Source organism: Felis catus, chromosome A3 (assembly GCF_018350175.1).
Source record: "Felis catus isolate Fca126 chromosome A3, F.catus_Fca126_mat1.0, whole genome shotgun sequence".
In the NCBI taxonomy this organism is placed as follows: Eukaryota; Metazoa; Chordata; class Mammalia; order Carnivora; family Felidae; genus Felis; species Felis catus.
The window spans coordinates 76,881,184-76,900,718 of NC_058370.1; the positions used below are offsets into that span (position 1 = coordinate 76,881,184).

At 37.6% G+C, this 19,535-nt stretch overlaps 1 long non-coding RNA gene across 2 annotated transcripts in view; it reads left to right on the forward strand.

Moving 5' to 3' along the window:
* LOC109498181 overlaps positions 1–19,535 on the forward strand; it is a 499,178-nt gene that overhangs the window by 94,335 nt on the left and 385,308 nt on the right. For both annotated transcript variants that reach the window (XR_006595590.1, XR_006595591.1), the window contains exon 5: positions 14,747–14,780. This is a non-coding gene — a long non-coding RNA (uncharacterized LOC109498181). The remainder of the gene's footprint in view (positions 1–14,746; positions 14,781–19,535) is intronic.

Sequence of the window (19,535 nt, forward strand, 5' to 3'; positions counted from 1 at the left end):
TTATTGACCTTTTTAAAACACATATGTGCATATGTGTGAACTTCAGCTATCACATGGTCTATTTCTAATGTCCTGGTCTGAAGTCCACCACCGAATTGGTAGATTTATTATTTTTTTAAAAAATGTGTTGGGCCGCCTGGGTGGCTCAGTCGGTTAAGCGTCCGACTTCAGCTCAGGTCACGATCTTGCGGTCCGTGAGTTTGAGCCCCGCGTCGGGCTCTGGGCTGACGGCTCAGAGCCTGGAGCGTGCTTCCGATTCTGTGTCTCCCTCTCTCTCTGCCCCTCCCCCGTTGATGCTCTGTCTCTCTCTGTCCCCAAAATAAATAAACGTTAAAAAAAATTTTTTTTTAAATAAAAAAAAATAAAAATAAAAAAATGTGTTAAGATGGCATATAAAATTTTTTTCTTTAAAGAAAGATACTTAATTTTCTTTTGTAATCATGACAAGATTTTTACAAATACAGAGGCTTTTTAAATCATTCAATTTAAATAATTTATAATAATGCTGTGTTTTACTCTATAATCTTAACAATGTGGAGAAAAGCTGCATTTAAGTGAAATGGGTAGTGTACTTTTTGATTCAGTCCCATTCAAAAGCATGACCCCCGTCTGAGAATCTATATATTAATTTAGGTGCATTAAACATTCTCCCCTCACAGAAAAACAAAAAAGACCAACTGCCCTCAGAGGAGAAAATCCTGCCACATGGTGTGCCTTCATTCTCATCCTTTTGTCCCATTCCCAAAGCTTCCTCTACGAGTCTTCCATTTTGATTAACAGCCTTTCTTAGGAAGTGGGAGGCAGAGACTAAGATGCTAAACTCTCTCTGAAGTGTGTGCTAAATGATTCACAACAGTGTGAATGAATCAATTTCTGCAAGCATTCCCAACCTTTTAAATATGTAGTCTGCCAAATCTTTGTTGGATTACATTCAATAAAGAAAAAAAAGCACCTTTCTCCATGGCACCTCTTTCCACACAACCCACAGTATGCCAGCCCTTTGAATTTCAGCGTCATTATACTTGCCCCAGAGATAGACAGTGTTTGGGGGAAGCATCTACTATTAACTGGTCTTGACATTTCAATGTGTTAAGGTTTGCCTCTTTCATTTTCATCATTGCCATTACTATTGGGGTTCATTTTAGTGGCCTCAAATGTTTATTTTAAGAAACTGCCAGAAATAAGAGAAACTGAACATTCCTATTGATGCACAAGTACATAATGCGGAAGAGGGATTACCTTCTCCCAAATGGAAGTGAAATATCTTTTTCTGAGTATTTCTTTTTGAGGGAAAACAAGTCAGCAACAAAGGTGCTGTTTACACTTAGCTAATTGTGCATTTAGGCAAAGGTTGCCCAATTTTTAAATGCATCAGTGTAAATAATTAGAGTTCATTCTCAAAACTGATCTGAGAACTAAGTTGAATCTCCAAACGGTGTGATATAATTTAAGGACCAGTATTTACTTAGGGGAAGTTGGTGCCTATATTCCAAAGGCAGCAACATCAACACTCAGGGGTTATCTTTTATTCTGTTGACCGGTGATGTTCTCCCTCCATATGGGAGTATATTTCAAGATTGGTATCGCTATTTAGAGCAAGGACTCTCATGATTCCCTGTGTGTAACTTAGGAGCAGTCAAACCTACAATACCTAAAACTCAGCTTAAATTCATTATCTCCATTCCCCTTCCCCTACCAAAAAACCCCTCAATTTCCCTTTTTATATTCTGTGTCTCTCTTAGTGGTATCACCATACCCCAGTCATCTAGGCTAGAGAAGAGGTTTTGTAGAAGGGAGGTTATGAACTACACATAAAGAAGGTTCAAAGACTAGTATGACATCACTAGAGGAGTACCTTTAAGGTCTGGTCTGCAGACATCTACACCAGAATGACACATAGTGTTTTGCTAAACTGAGAGATTCCTAGCCTGTCTTCAGATCTACTGAATTCGAGATGCTGAAAGTGTGGCCCAGGAATCTTTATGTTCACAGGCTCCCCGGGTTAGGCTTGCTCAAGTTTGAGAACACTGTTGTTGAGTTTTAACATTCTGTTTGACATCTCTCTTAATTTTTACAACTAATCATCCAATCCCACTGCATAAGCAAGACATTTATTCTGAGCATACATTTGTTACTGAACTCCATGATAAGAAAAGAAGTTTGGCTATCATGTAGTTATCAACATAGGAAAAGAGGGAGAAAGTTTGAATATTAGGTCCCAATTGTTTTTAAAGAAATCTCTCATGAAAACTGGAGGATTCCCATTATGAAGAAAAGAAAATTCAAGCCATATTAGCTAATGAAGTTTTGTGGTTTGGGCACGACATCTTCATATTCTCCCCTGGGTCATCTCTATCCCTCCCTTTTCTCTCCCCCTTTCCCTCTGTGCTTTCCTCCTCATTATAGAACTGTTGTGAGGTATCTTAGAATTTATGCTCTGAAAGTTCATTTCTTTCTGTGGCAAATAATCATGTTAAGTAGCACCAGGGTTTTTTTCTTTTAGAGGAGAATCAAGAAATTTCACCTAGACACAAATTATATTTAATATCCCTGAATGGGGTAATGGAGAATATCAACACCTTGTGTAAGAATACAAGGTACTGTGGAGGCACGTGGGTGGCTCAGTTGGCTAAGCGTCTGACTCTTGATTTAAGCTCAGATCATGATTCCATGGTTTGTGAGTTCAAGCCCCGCATTGGGCTCTGCGTTGACAGCCCAGAACCTGCTTGGGATTCTCTCTCTCTCTCTCTCTCTCTCTCTCTCTCTCTCTCTCTCTCTCTCTCCCTCTCTCTCTGCCCCTCCTCCGCTCATGGTCTCTCTTTCTGTCTCAAAATAAAAAAAAAATAAAATAAACTTAAAAAAAGAGTACAAGGTACTGTGGTATTTATGTTGGGGTGCAAGGAGATCTGATTATTATATTTAAAGAATAAAACATTTTTTATTTCTTAGTATTATAAAATATTACTTTTTATTTTTCATTTCACAGTTTACAGAGATTTAAATTTAGAGTTTATTTTTTGCAGAAAGTAGGGATGTTTCCCATTTGGTAAGAAATGGAGGTTAATGATTTACTAAGCTCTGTGACACTCAGTTGGGATGTGGACAGGGAAGGCCAAAGTTTCTAGGGGGTTACTATCATAAAATAATATTCCATTTTTTTTCCATTGCCAAAGTAGAGGGTTCATTGTATCTCCTGTGCAGACTAGAGTGGTTGAGTTATACACTTTTCCCTAAGAATGCCATCCAAATTTCATTCTTTGAACGATTAAAGCCAAGAAGCCCAGAGAAGTAAAAATACATCTAGATGGGCTTCATGTTTGCCCTGGTTGCTTTTTTTTTTTTTTTTTTTTTTTTTTTGGTGCACCGATTATTTTCTGGATAAGTTGGATGAAATTGCTGTCACTCACCTGTTAACATCCTGAGTCATTCTTCCTGCAAGAGAGAAGAAGATAATTCAGGCTCTCACTGCTTCCTCTCTGGTCAGGTTCCCTAGCAGCAAAGCCTGAGACAAGGATGCACTGCAGAGGAGAAGGGGTGTGAGAAAGCCCGGTAGGGCATGTGGTGTAAGCAGGAGTCTAGTTTCAGCTTGCCCTGCAAAGTTGATGTCCTTTAAGTTGAAGGAGTTGGCTTTTGTACCCCTCATTTCAGACAGTCCTTGTAGAAGTTGATAGTGGAGGATGTTTTAACCTCTCCAATGAAGTGGATTCTCAAGGCTGAGGACAATTCTGCAGAAAAGGGAACAGCCAAGGCCTTTAGCGGTCAACACTCCCAGAAGCTGGGGGATGGCTGCCCCCTGGGAAAGGAGTTTTGCAGGAAGAACCAACAGCATTCACTTTTTGGTTTTTGTCTCTCATCTCTTCAGTTCATGCTTCATTCTGTATTCATCAGGTCATCATTCTGTTCAGAAACTACCAAGACTTTTCACTGTCTAGAGAACACATTCCCAATTTTCCAGTGCTCCCAACTTTTTTTTAAAGTTTATTTATTTTTGAGGGAGGGAGGGGGAGAGAGAGAGAGAGAGAGAGAGAGAGAGAGAGAGAGAGAGAGAGAGAGAGAGAGAGAGAAAAAGAAGGATCAGGGGAGGGGCAGAGAGAGCGGGAGACACAGAATCCAAAGCAGGCTCCAGGCTCTGAGCTGTCAGCATAGAGCCTGACACACAGGGCTCAGACTCATGAACGGCAAGATCATGACCTGAGCCAAAGTCCAATGCTTAACCAACTGAGCCACTCTGGTGCCCTGTGACTTTTATATTTCCAATCTTTCTCTCGCTGTTCCTGCTGTTCTCCCTAGGTAAGCAAACCACCTCGTCCTGCACACGTTTCACAAATTTCTTCCATTCCTCTCTACCTGACATACTTCTTTGATTGTTCCTTCATCTCAAATGCTTTCTTCCTCATGCCTTGAACTTAGAGTCAACAGAGCAATAATTGAGTTCCCATTTGAATACATTTTTGCTTGGGTAAATTATTAACCTCTTTGAGTGTTGGTTTCTTCACCTCTATGAGGGGCTGTTTAGGTCTTAGGTCAAATGAGATATTGCATTTTAAAGCTTTAGAAAATTCTCTCTATGGTACTCGCTTATAAAGGAGTCTACCCACAAAGACACCATGCTCCTTTTATTCTATGAACTTTGCTGTGGAAGGTTCTTGATACTTTTTTTGTGTCAGCTGTTTAGTATTTATCATAAGTACACTTGAAGTATGAGGCAGCACTAACTCTGGGCAAACCATCTTAAGTAGACTGTAAGCTTCCCAAAGGCATGCCCACTGTGTAACCATCTTCCATAGTGGCTAATATAGGCGGTCTTCCATGGAGGTTTGTAAATTAACTTATCAATGACAACGTGTATCTGTAGAAGGAAAGAGAGTTTCAAGCCTAGATGATTACAGTTAAAAAATCCAGGTAAGTTTAGGTTTATGGTTGAAACAGAAACTTAGAAGCTAATGGTGATATATAATGCACAGTGATCAAAAAAATCACTGGACAAGGGAACTTTTTATGGAATCAAGGGACCTCTCATCCAAATATATGTAAAAAATAAATGGTTGTAGTAACAAGTACATTAGCCAAGAAGTTCCAGAAATTCATCTCCCAGTTATTTGCTTTCTTCACTTTTTATTAAGTTAAAGTCAAGTAAAATATACCTTCAAAACATTTTCAATTTCCTTAGAAACTTTGAGTATTATATACTCTTCTCTCAAGAATAAAATATTTAATTAGGATATCTGATTGGAACTATGTGTCAAAATGATTAGAGTCAGTAGGTTAATTATAAAAGGCAATGTTATTAAGAATTATTATTATTTGTTATGTTCTTAGTGGCTGGAGTTTATTTTTTTAAGTGTATTCCATTATGCCCCACGGGTATTTATAGACCAAACTTCTTAGCAAGTCTGGCTTTCATGATTTCACTCCATGCACTCCGCTTGTACAAGTGGCTATTGAACACCAGCCAAGATGATTCACTTTTTATCATACGATGGAGCTTACTTTCAATATGGTTCTATCTTGAGATATCTGTTTTCTGCTACTAGTTAAATACCAGTGACATATAAGGTAGCAAGCATTCATTGAACACTTTAAAATACGTAGTTCGGGACTTTAATCAGAAAGTTGGGATCATGATGAAAAAATAAACGTGGACCATATCACTCCTTTACCTCCCACTGGAAACTCTGAAACAGATAGGAGGGAGAAAAAGAAATTATGGAAGACCTAGAGGAATGTCCAATTAGCCTGCTTATTTCTACTATAGTTGTAATTGATCTCTTTTGAAAACAATCCATGGTTTATGTGTGTCTCTCAACTGAAACTTAGAAGATGAGAAAAGATAGGATATTTGGAATGTCATATACAGGGAAGCATTTCTGTCAAACACATTATTGAACCTGGAAAAAAATGAAATTGAAACAAAGAACACCTGCTACTTTAACTCATTTAAAAAAAACCCATAATATTCTTTACTTGCTGACTGGAAATATTGTATTTTCAGAGAAGAGAAAGTGCTAATCTAAATGGGAGAAAAATGTGATGATTCACTATGCAATGATACGAAATAAGAAATATTTTAAATTGGGTATTTTAGTTTGTGGAGGGGTAGGCATTTTGTATAGAAATGGTTTTGCTCATCAGGTGGTGAATATTTCTCACAAATTGCAGTAAAGAGAATAAAATCGGCTTGTCACTAAAGATTTTTTTTTTATTGACATCTTTAGCTTGTCTTCATGCCAGTAATTAAATTGCTAATTATGTGTTTCTGTTACTGTGGTCATGCCTTTATTACATAATTGCTTCAAGTTTTGCTCAAATCACTAACAATATTTACTTAACCTTTTTGTGCATTAGATAAATTTTAATATATAAAAGCTTTGGAACGAGTTCATTGACTCTGTTTTGATTAGCAAAATCAAAGGAATTCTAACCTTTCTTATAGTTACATGGGTTGGGTCATATTTTCAATGAGATTGCTGATAATTATTAATTCAAGCAATAGCAATCATTGAAAGACCAATTTAAATGGAAGAGAAAAAACACAAAGAAAACTTTTCAAAACCCCAGTGCCCATTCTAGAAAAATAAAATGATCTTTCTTGAGGTAATTGGAAATACAAAATTAATAATTTGATCCTTACTGTGTGCTCATATTTTTCCAAGAAAATATTTGACTAAATTGTGGGTAATTCAGATACCAAGCTTCCCCTCCCCTTTTGAATGTAGGTATAATTTTTGTCAGTGTTTCAATGTATTCAGGATTTTTTTCTCATTTGTTTATTTTATGCAAACCATAGGAGACATTTTTCTCAGTGAAGATTGCCTCTTTATTTTATTTTGAAATATTTGTATATTTGTTTCATTAAATGAGATAATGCTTTTTCTTATTAACATAATTTCCAGTACATTAAACATATTTCTCCACAGACAGAAGAGAGGAATCAAATTAAATGACAGCTAAATCACTTGCAGCAATTTCAACTGTTAAAAGAAATAAGTGTCTCTGTTTTCTTTGTGATCACAAGATGTGCTGTAAAGGGAAATGAAATGCTAAAGAAAGAAGGGAAAACATAAAGAAATAATGACTGACTTATTGCAGTAATACCATGGAGAGAAGAAAAATTCACTACAAATAAAAGGAAAAGTAATATAGTGGATTTGAAAGTTACCAAAATTCATTTCTTATTGATGAGTTCAGTGGAAGCCTAATACTAAGTAAACTGATGAAAAAAAAAATCAATGCAATAAACTATGAATGATGAAAGTTGAAATAAATACTTTGCGTATGGAGGACCATTATTCTAAATGTCTTTAATTTTTTAATAATTCATGTCTTTATGTTTATAAAAAAGGAGGAATTATTGCTTGGTAGACTTGAAATGCATGTAAAAAGCATCTACTAGAAGCCCATATTTAGTAATAAGTCCAATGATATTGGCGACCTTATGATTTTACTATCATATTCTGACTTTGACAAAAGTACGTTGGGGGGAGGTGAACCTGACTTTTAAAAATGGTGCTGACAAATGATCCTGGTGCATATTTTACTCTGTCACAGATAAACTACTTTCCAAAAAGACAATTAACTTTTGGACCATGGAAAGAACACAACTCAGAATATGTATGTATATTTGTATATAGTATATGCTTATGAATATCCTGGGGGACAGCAGTAGCAATTTTGGCAAAATTCAGCACGGCCACACACATGTGTATGCATACATATCTATATCTATATCTGTATCTATCTCTATATATCTATATCTATATCATCTATATCTATATCTATCTAATCTATCAATCTCTATCTATCTATCTATCTATCTATCTATCTATCTATCTATCTATCTATATCTATGTGTGTGTGCATTTTTTTTATGCTGGAAAGGTTGTTAATTTGTTCAAATCAAGCATACAGCCCACCTGGTTCTCTGTATTTGTAGGTGGGCTTATGCATTCATTTTCTGTCTTCACACATCATTAAAAAATAACTAGTTAATTTAATCAGTTCAATCAGAAGGCAGTCAATTCAGTATGGGAAAAAAAAGTCACTTGAGTCACTTTTACTGAATTGAATCTGTCTGCATTAACCTAATACAGTTGATCTTGAAACCCTCGTTACTCAAATTTTTGTCTCTCTCCCTTTCATGTCCTCCAGTTTGTACCCCAACCCTTCACCCTCTATCTTTCCCTTTGCCCTGCCACCCCTCCCTTTTGGCTTCTTTTCTCCTTTCCTCCAACATGTTGGAGACCTTATCCATCTGCTCCCTCTTCCTGTTCACCCTCCTCTTTCCCCCTCCACCACCACACACAGTTTCCTCTGCCCCACTGGAAAAAAACAAAAAACAAAAAAAAACACCTAAAGCTGGTCCTTCCTTCCTGCCTTCCTTCCTTTCCTCCATCCTTTCTTTCTTTCCTTCTTTTCTTTCTTTTTCTTTCTTTCTTTCTTTCTTTCTTTCTTTCTTTCTTTCTTTCTTTCTTTCTTTCTTTCTTTCTTTCTTTCTTTCTTTCTTTCTTTCCAGAGATTTTGAAACTATTGCTTTATTGAAAACATCTGACTGCCAGTATAGAATATGACTCTTAAGGTAATGTGGTTTTTCCACTTTAGAGACCCCTTCATACTAAAGGTTCTTGGGTCCCCACTCAGTATAAACTTTAAGACCATCTCTGGGATTATTTTCTTCTCAGTATGATACCTTGTGGGTGTGTGGGTGTGAGCTGCAAGTCGCACAATTTTCTAAGGAGGAGGGAAGGGCTGACATGCAAGGGAGGGGAAGGAGGCAATGTTAATGTTCAGGACTCCTTTTGTGTGCCCACTTTGGAAATACTTCTCCTTATCTTTCATTCAGAATGCAGGGGATAAGGCAAAAGTGCAGGCCACAACTGAGAGATTTTGAATTATGCATTAAGCTGATAATGCCCCAGAATGCAATCTTATGTCAATAAATAACTAGGCTGGTAGGAGGAAGGAGGTCACTTTACTTGTGTGGAGGGCACCACATAGGGAGAGAATAGAGGAAACCTAGGTGAAGGGTGAGAGGGAGTTCACATACTTTAGCTTGCTCTGATGAAGAAGTAAGAAGAGTAAGTTAATATTAAAATTATTTCCTAATGCTTATTTGCTTTTAAATTGATTTAACCAAGATAACAAGACTCTCCAGTGTGGGCCCTATGTGCCCAAGTTTGCATTTGGGGCAGGGTTAGCCCTTCTGTGGAACCTTATGTAAAGAAATTCTGTCTAGGGGAGAAATTAATTTGAATCCTTTAATGGGACCTATAAACTCTTTAAAAAAGCAAGATTTTTCATGATGAAATTTGGCAAAATACATAATAGGACACTCAGGGTTTTGTTTCACTGGGTATCCTTCCCTTATTAATATGTAGTAGAAACACGGTAGAAGTTAAGCTAGTGGAAGGAGCAGAAGGATTAAAAGAATGCTATAAATTACCTCCCTGGCCCATGATACAGCACTGCCCAATGCTGATGAAAACTAAGTCTTTAATCTTTGCATTGCTTCTCCTGCTTTAGTCAGATGCATCAATGAATGTGACCATTTTCTAGTATGAGAAATTAATCGTGGTGCAAGGACACATACACACACACACACACACACACACACACACACACACACAATTTAAAAACATATTTAGTTTATGTACCAAGAAAATGGAAAATGTCCAGGGTGGAGACACTGGCCGATTAACATCTGAATTTTTGCCTCTTCTTTTCTCACACACAAAAAAAGAGAAGAAATTACACATATATTTCATCATTTTCCTACTTTTAGACAGCAATTTGAAGCCTCTGGTTCTGCAATCAGAAGCCTGTGCTTAGACTCTGCAGCAGTGAATGCGTTTGGTCAATTCTATATGCACACATGGATATATACACACCAACAAATTAAAAATGAATCTGGGAAGACACCCCGCTCCTTAGAGAGTCATATCAAGCAGTGTTTAAATTAAATAATTTGCAGAGTATGGGGAATAAAGCCTTTGTAGCAGTATCTGGAGGTTATCTTCCCTTGGGAAATTCCTGTCATTTAGTCCAATCTGGTGCATGCCAGTGAGACACACATTCATGCATACACACACTGGTAGATAGATTTTATTTCATATCTAAATTATATTTATTTCTTGGGGTTATCTGCCATTTTGTGTTCATGTCCAGCCAAAAAAGAAGTGAAGCTCTTGTGAAGGGTTTAGGTCTTTAAGATCCAAACAAAGGAGAGGAAAGGTTGTTAGTGAGTAGAAATAAGGGAAGGCTTACTTCTCCTGGCATAAAGCCAGTTATCCCACAGCTCCTGGGGGAGCATGGCTGTGATCGGGAGTATGTTTCAGTTCAAGTCAGTGTTTGATTTTGCTCCCAGCCCATTGACTGATGGCAAGCAAAGAGGAGACATGGCTGTGATGAGGTAATGTGAGTGGGTAAACCACACGTAGCAGAAATTAGTTGATTTCTTGCTACTTGTTCTACTCAACCAATATGAAATCTGAACTGGATGTTAAGTAGAAGTTTTCCGGTTAGAACCACATGCCATGTTTCTATTTAACTCATTTCTGTATCGTTGGATGTATTCATAGCCTAATCAGCACACCTGTTCTGTGGAGAACTCAAGGCCAATCACAATAGGGATGGTGAAAGATGTTAAGAGGAGGTGGGAGAGAAAGAAAGAGAGAGAAAGAAGGTACCTGACTATGTTATCTACGTATAGGGAATTTTTAAAATCCTGGGTATGAAAATAGAGGTATTTTCAAGAGCAAATAGTTATTTTCCTCAGGGCTAAGATTATCTTTGTACCCCTTAGACTCCCACTTTAATCCCTTAAAAAATTCTTATAAATTACTAGTAGCCTATATAGAAACCATGAGTGAGGGCAAAATTCCTGGTGACTCCTGCATTCTGGCTCCCCTCTGTTTCTTTGACAAAATACTGGCGTATTATTTTTCTAGGACTGTCATAACAAAATGCCAGACTGGGTGGCCTAAATAACAAAGACTTATTTTCTCACAATTTTGGAGGCAGGAAGTCTGAGAGGGAAGTTGGTTAGCAGGGTTGATTTTTTCTGAGACCTCTCTCATTGGTGTGCAAATCTCCATCTTCTCCCTGTGTCTTCATACGGTTGTCCTTCTGCATGTGCATGTGTCTGGTGTCCCTTTGTGTCTTCCTATAAGGACACCAGTCCCGCATTTCCTTAAAGACATTATCTCCAACTATGATTACATTCTGAGGGGGTTAGGACTTTAACATATGAATTTGGGAGTATGTTCAGCCTGTAACAACTGGTCTTCCAAAATATTCGGTAGAATGATAATTTTCCCATGCATTTAATCTAGCTTACTTAGAGATTCATTTCCCTAACTTTCATTCTCTTCTGCATGTTTATTTAGAACTGATTGAAGGTAATTTATTACGATTAATGTAGGTGGTTGTGTTTTGTTATCTTAAGAAGTGAAGGTTGGGGAAAGAGAAAAAAGCTTATTTAAGACAACAAACAAACCTTGTCTGAATTTTTTAAAAAGAGGAAGTCATCTCTTTTTCCTACTAGAACAAAATGGCAGCAGGCAGACAGTTTTATCACGGAGACTAAAAGAACAGGTTTTCGAGTCAGCTGCACACGCGTGCTAACTCTGACCTTGAGCAAGTTGCTCAGCCACACCGTTCCCCTGATTGATTCTGCCTCTCTATACTGTGGATAGAAGTAGGACAGTTTCAGAGGTTGCTGGGAGGATTAACTGAGATGATATGTGTAAAGTGCATGGCATATTGCCTAACTCACAGTAAATGCTTATTATGGTCTGAATGTTTATGTCCTTCTCAAATTCATACGTTGAAGCCCTAACCCCGATGTTATGGTATTTGGAGGTGGGACCTTTGGGAAGTAATTACGTTTCGATTAGATCATGAGAGTGAGACTCTTGTGCTAGGGTTAGTGCCCTTACAAGAAGAGAAAAAGATTTCTCTCCCTTTGGGGGCACTGCCAACGAAAGACAGACAGAAGGCAGCTATCTGCAAGCCAGGAAGAGGGGCCCCACCAAATACTGACTCTGCCCACACCTTGATTTTGAACTTCCCAGCCTCCAGAACTATGAGAAATAAGTTTCTGTTGATTAGCCACCCTGTCTATAATATGTTGTTACAGCAGCCATCGCAGACTAAGAGAGTGCTTAATAAATAGTTACCGAACGATAATAATAATCACCACAGATACTTACAGAATGCTGTACTGTTCACGGGTCTTGACAAGATAATATACCCTTTCTGAATTTCCTCTGCTTATAGATTGTTAGAGGTGGAGCTAGGAACAAGTTCTTTTTCTATTAGTTTAAGTGGACTTTGATAGAGAGCTGGACTTACAAAGTATAGGAAAAGGACAAATAGGCTTTAGTGTTACCTCCTGTCCTCCAGTGATCCAAAGATCCTTAGTCAAAAAGTAGAGCAGTGAGTCAGAGGGACAGTGGAAAAGAGGGGCTGGGGTCTTCTCACAGCCTGAGTGTCACCAGGAGCCTGGCTTGTCCTCCTCTGGAGAATCTCAGCCTATTTTTTCAGCATAACTGGCACACACCAGGTGTGTGTCCTCTGAGCTCCCAGAGGGACAAGCCACCACACCCTCTCCTTGTCCATTGGGCACAGTGGCCCAGCCTGAGTCTGGGAGTCCCAGACACATCAGGGACCACAGGACACTTAGGACTGGCTGCGAGGCAGAGGTTACCTACAGTTCCTTGTGAAAGGTGTCATTGTGTGCCAAACACGGTCTTACGATTAAGTGAAGTTTTGCCAGCGATACTCAAAATGCTGTACTGTAATCAACTGGCATCAGCCAGCACTTTACTCTCAAGGCCCTCAGGGCTCAACTACTTTAGAAATAGTCTGGTAACTAAGGAAATATCCATTGTTTTAAAGTTGCATTTCCTTAAGGAGCCTGTGGCCTCAAAAAGGGGATTGTCCCATGAAAAACTACTTTAAAATACAGTGCTTAGTTTTGAGAGAAATCTTGAGAAGTAGAAAGACAATTAGAATTGAATACAAAAACAAGGTGTTGGAGCTATGTTAAAATAATCTACTAATAGCTGATGTTTATTGAGCATTTTCCTGGGAGACACCATGCTAGGCTCTTTATATATACATATATTTTACCTTATTTAATCTTCTCCATAATCCTATGAGATAGGTATATGATCTCTAGTTAACAGACAAATAATGAACTAAAATAGGATTGCCAGGATTCAAACCCATCTATTTGGGATATTTATCTGGGCTCCATTGCAACCAATGGCAGTGGTTCCTGTATTTAGATGATGATAGGAATCACCTGGAGCTTCTGAAAACAAAACAAAACACTTTAATACTGTACCTAATTGTAAAAATATGAAAATATAACACGAGATGATTTGTATAATTGTCAGTTGAGAAAAACTATTCTAAGGAACAGACAGACAATCTCTGTATATTTGAATTATATACAAAGTTAAAAGTCAAGCAGAGAGCTTTTAGAAAGTAGTAAGAAAAAGATCAAACAATACAAAAATGGGTATAGAATATAAACAGGAAGTTCATGGAAGAAATGAGAATGACTAATAAGCATATGAAAGGAAGCTGAAAATAAAAATAAGATGTTCTTTTTAATATGTTAAATTGGTAAACTTTTTAATTATGAAAAATATTTAGCATAAGTGAGTTGTGGAGAAATGGGCCCTTTTGTACGTTTTGTAGGTAAGAGTAGAACATGATACAACTTTTTGGAAGGGCAATTTTTCAGTATCTATTAAAATTTTTAATTCACATATGTTTTATACAAAAATTCCAGTTCTAGGAATCTATACTGCAAAAAAAAGAAAAACCATGTAAATGAAGATACAGTATAAGGATGCCCATAGAAACATTTTATTTTGCATGTTTAAAACCATCATATAAGTTAGGACAATAGTAAAAGCAAGGTAAAGGCTAAAATATTTATGATTATATATACTATGGAATACTACATAGCCATTAAAAATAATAAGAAAAGTAGATAATTTTAGATAGATCTAGATATAAATAAGAATAACATGAAGTGAAAAAGTCCATTTGCAGAACAGTATGTGTAGTCTAATTTTGATTATGAAAAGTGCATACACAAATAAAATAAAAGTGAATATGTAAAGAAACTTAAAGACACATCTATATTTAATGCAATTAACTCTGATGGATAGCTGTTGAAGGCATAGCAAGAACATTCTTTCATATTCTTATTCGTATTGATATAGAGTGTGTTGATTTTTGGCCATAAACATATATATCTTTCATTTAAACTTTTATAAAGTGACCCCCTGAGTGATTGAAAATATTGACTCTAGAAAATATTATTGACTTTTATATTGATAAATAAAAATATCTGCATGGATAAAAAGGTGGGCTTAGTGGCTTTTTAGGTGCTAAGTTTTCTTTCTGCTTTTCATATTTTATTTGCCAGATATTCTATAGTGAGTACTATTGCTCCACCCAAAATGTGTTGAAAACAAAATCCCAAAGATTGAGATCCAGGGGTCAGCATTTTATGAAGCTCTGGGATAAGTCTGGCAGTTAGTTGGGTTTGAGAGTAACTGACAAAGGCTTCACATCTCTAAAGGATTTAAAGACAACAAGAAGCTTAGAATTTGAATATGCCTAGAAAGAGTGATTTCACTTAAATTTTGCTTGAAGATAAATTCTAGAGAAGTTAATTGTTTCCTTCCTATTCATGAATACTGATTCAGCACTCCTTTTTGGCTTCCAGATTCTCAATCTACTGTGGTGATGCTATTACTTTGGTAAGTTTTCCACACTTGCTGAATATCCTATACCTCATGCTGCTATTTATATTAACTGCATATGGTCGATGCTCTAATTCCAAAGTCAACACTTCTGAGTATGTATTTAATTGTTTACAGAGTAAGCAGTGGGGTGGTTTTAGAAAGCCCATCGCTGGATTTCCACCTCTTCTTTTACCTCTTCTTTTCTTTCTATTTGTGATACGTTGCAGAGTTTCCAGGCTATTGCGCTCTTAGAAAAGAGACATGATTACATTTCATGTATGAGCTCCTTCCTTTTCCTATCTAGTGTTGGAAAGGAAGGGCCAGATGTGTGTGTTTTTAAAAGAGCCTTGAATTAATCTACATAACTTTGGACAATCATGTCTGCCTGCCATCATGTCTTTCTGACACACCGGTATGCACACCAAATGTTTGTCCACTTAACAATGAGACACTTATTTTTGTATTCCCAGATTTCCTGATATCTGCTTAGAATGTAGTTTCCTCCTGTATAAACTGTGGAAGAGGATCCATTTTCCCATGTCTGCTCAATACTTCTATACTGACCCATTTTTGCCTTCTGCCTCTTGGGTGTTTCTTATTTTGGAGGTTAGGGTATGGGTGAACTGTTCTATCTCCCCACTTCCCCAGCTACTGAAACACAAATCTTTGGAGAAAAATATAAAATAGATACTTGTGGATTGTCTATATCTTGAAGGTCTTCTTCACATTCCATATTTTGGAAGCTCAGTGAGGCTAGAGTTCTGTAACCTTTTAGCCACAGTATATATCCCTGGCTGAATGTCTCTTGATACTATAAAAAAGCTACAAGCATAGGAATTGTTATTGGGGGGGGGGGGGAGAAAGCTCTTCAATAATTAGGATTCATCTACAACTAGAGCATTTTATTAATTACACATTGTAATCACATGGATAGTCACAAAACCAATCGTGCAAGTCTGTATTTAGAGGTTTGTAGACAGAAGACTTAACGTAAACATAGAAACCTACTCAGCTGTAACCTGCAAAGAAGATAACAAGAAGGATTCTGTCCTCTGTATGATTTGTGAACAATGCTAAGTAAATATTCATCATTAATATATAATAACTGTTGCTTTTGGCAGTTCACTTTTCATTTAATTTGATAATGTGTCCAGTAAATGAAGTGGTACAGGCTACAGTGTTTTACCAACACAATTGCATATTTTCAATCATTGTTAAATGAAGGCAGCTCAAGGCAAAGCTTTAACCCCCACTAGTTTTGTGTGTGATAAAAAGAGAAGGCGCTATCAATCTTTATTGTCTGTCTCGCTTACTGTAATTGCATTCAATAGTCCACTGATTCTGTTGTCTGTGCTAATGTCAGGAACAGAGGAGAGCCAGATGCTCAGACTTGATCATATGCATCCAGTGGCCACTTTGATAAGTTGGCAGCAAGTCGCTGGGTTTGATGATAAATTGTTAACGCTATAGATTATGAACAGCTGAACACTGCAAGTGTACATGGAGGAAACTTCTTACCTTGTTTTAAATCTGGCATCATGATGCTAGCTAAAGGGCATGTCATGTATTATTCAAATGCATCTTGCTCTGGAAACGTGCCAATGACTCATTGTATCCCTATGAATAGTAAAAGCAACAACAACAACAAAAATCCACAGTGATTTGAACATGACATTAATGGTCCCAGGATTATGAAAAGCATTTTGAAATACTGTTTAATAGTTTTGATTATCTAATTCAACGAGAAGAAAGCTTCTGAGTTGTATTCACATTTAATCCATATTAAATCATGTTCTTCTTGGTCATTTCTGTTATATTAGCTGATAATGAGGATGTTTTCTAAAAACAAACTGGTTTTTCATTAGTTAAAACCCATGGCAATTTGCTTGTGAGGGGACATAAATTGGGACTGCGGGGCAAGCAATGTGTTGAAATTTTTGCCAAGATTTTGTTTCACGTAGATGTTGCTGCCTCTAAGAGAGATGTGATATAGGCCATTTGTACAGAGTATGCAATAGGTCTTATTTCTATTGAGCCCATGTGACAGTTGTAAAAGTTCATGTCATGGGTCTTACGTCTTTGGACAACTATTAAATTGTTCTAAAACAACTATTAAGTTGTTTTAAAAAGCCAAGATGACCGTGAACTGTATAATAGTCTCATACCAGAGAACACTGAGCTGTCGACCACATTTTAAATGAAAAATCCTAAGTGCAACCAGATGAATATTTCTTTACCGTTGGAGGAATTGCTCTTGAAGTCTCTGATCATTCCGTGGTTCAGTTTACCTGAAATAAACACATGTAAGAAGTACTGTTGGATTTCAGGATTGAGACAAGAAATGCAAGAAATGTCTCTTGCCTAACTGGTATGTTCCTTCTTTAGATAATGGAGATTTTGTAACCCTGTGAATTCCTTTTTGCCTGTGTTGCTAGGAAACTCAAAAGTCACTGATACTTACTTTTTGTTAAAAGTTTTTATTTAAATTCCACTCAGTTAATATACAGTGTAATATTAGTTTCAGGTGTACACTTTAGTGATTCAACACTTACGTATAACACCTGGTGCTCAACACAAGTACACTCCTTAATCCCCATCACCTATTTAACCAGTCCTCCCACCTCCCTCCCCTCTGGTAACTATCAGTTTATTCTCTATAGTTAAGAGTCTATTTCTTGGGGTGCCTTTCTCTCTTTTTTCCTCTATGCTCCTTTGTTTTATTTCTTAAAATTCATACTCACTTTTTAAGCTAAGTTTTCAGCTATGATTCTCTCTTCTATTTCTCCTTCATTCTTTTCTTATTACTTTACCTTGTTTTTCCTGTCTCTTACTGGCAGGATGGGAATATTAGGTAAATGGATAGCAGAGAAAAGAAGAGAGGGAATCAACTTTACCATGAGGTTTTAAGGGCAGAGTCCTAAGTGTGTGTCACCAGAGTAAGGACCGAAGTTTCTAGTTATGACCAAGATGGGATTTTAGCTGACATTGGAAAAGTCACTTCAATCTCTTCTGGGTCAGTTCCTCATCTTAAAAAAAAAAAAAAAAGATATAATAAAAGCATTTCATAAGATTCTGGTGAGGCTTAATTAATTAATATAAAGTAAACGTTTAATCCATGTTAGCAACTGTGATGGTGATAATGTTCGTGTGAGCTCTGTAAGTGAAGATAATACAGTATGACCCAAATGTTAGAATTTACTTCTGATGACATCAGAAATTGAGTCCAAACCTTAACGCATTCTCACACACAATTTGGTGTACTACAAGTTAGATCCTGTTTTAAGCAAGCTGATCTATGATACTCTTGGCTTATTCATTCGATTATTTAGGAGATGCATTCTTCACTCATAAAAGATGTTTTATTTTGTAAAATTCATTTTATTGTTCTTTGGATTATCAGGCTTTTCTGTAAAGATCAGTGATTTACATTTACACAAGATTTGCAAGAACTTTTTGGTCTGAAGTATGATAGGTACTGCTCTCCTCTTAACACTTGAGAGAGAGAGTTTGACTCAGATAAGCCCTCTCTACCCGGATCACTAGGAATATTGCTAGTCTTCTGTTTATTGTGGTGAAACTCTCAGTTTCCTGTGGCCTGAGGGGCCGTTCCTTCCTAAGCTTGGTCCTGCCCTTCTCAGTCCTGTAAAAGTTGGAGTTCCTTGGGGTTTGCCTCTAGGCTCCTTGCCTCTCCACCTACACACTCCCCCTTGTGACTTCATCTAATCCAGAGGTTTTAGTATCCATCTCTTTGCTGATTGCCGCCAAATTCCCTTCTCCAGTGTGGTCCCTCTCAGGGCACTTCATTTCACTTATCCAAGGGTGTTTTCAACATCTCCATTAGACATAAATAATCGTGTAAAATCTAGCTTGCTCCCCACCCCCGCCAGTCTCCTCCAGTCATTCCTAGTTCACTAAGTACTATTGCCATCCCGAATTGCTCCAGCCAAACTCTTTATCCTCCACGCTCTGCTTTGTTGCCTTCACCTGCCACACCAATCCGTGAGGGAGTCTGGCTGGGTCTCTCTCCGGAACATACCTGACCTGGTCTGCTTCTGTCCACTTTTTCTTTTCCCACCTCAGCCACCGTGCCTAAACCACCTGCCACTCTCTCACTTATCCCACTGTAGTAGCCTCCTGGTCTCTCTGCTTCCCTGCAGGCTTCCCTTATAATTTATGCTACTTAAAGGTGTATTTTAAAAACACAAATAGTATCATGGTGCTGACTTCTTCCTAAATCCCTCCAATGGCTTTCCATCATACTTAGGATAAAGGCCAATTTTTTTTTTCCCCACTGTCTGTGAGGGCCTATTTTTCTGAAGTCACCTCTTGTGTGCCCTCATTCTTTCTCTTCAGGCTTGTCAACACTGCTCTTACTCAGGGCCTTTGCATAGGTGTTTAGTCTGCTTGGAACACTCTTCCCAGATTTATAAGGAACTGGCTGTGCTGTGTCATTCAGGTCTCACTCAGCTTGGATGCCATCTCCCTTGGCTTCTCCCAACATGCACCCCCCACTGTGGCTTGCATTTTATTTTCTTCAAAGTGTATAACTGTCTATTTCCTTTATTTATTTGCCTATTTTCTGTATTCCACTATTACATTTGAGCCTCATGAGAATGTGAACATTGTTACCTTGCTTAGCCCCGAGCATTGTGCTCAGCTTATCGGTTAAGGCTGCAGACTCTGGGATCAGATTTACCAGTCTGGGTGCTATTGTTGACACCCACTGTCGTGTGACTTCACACAAGTTGCTTCATCCTATGTGGCTTTGTT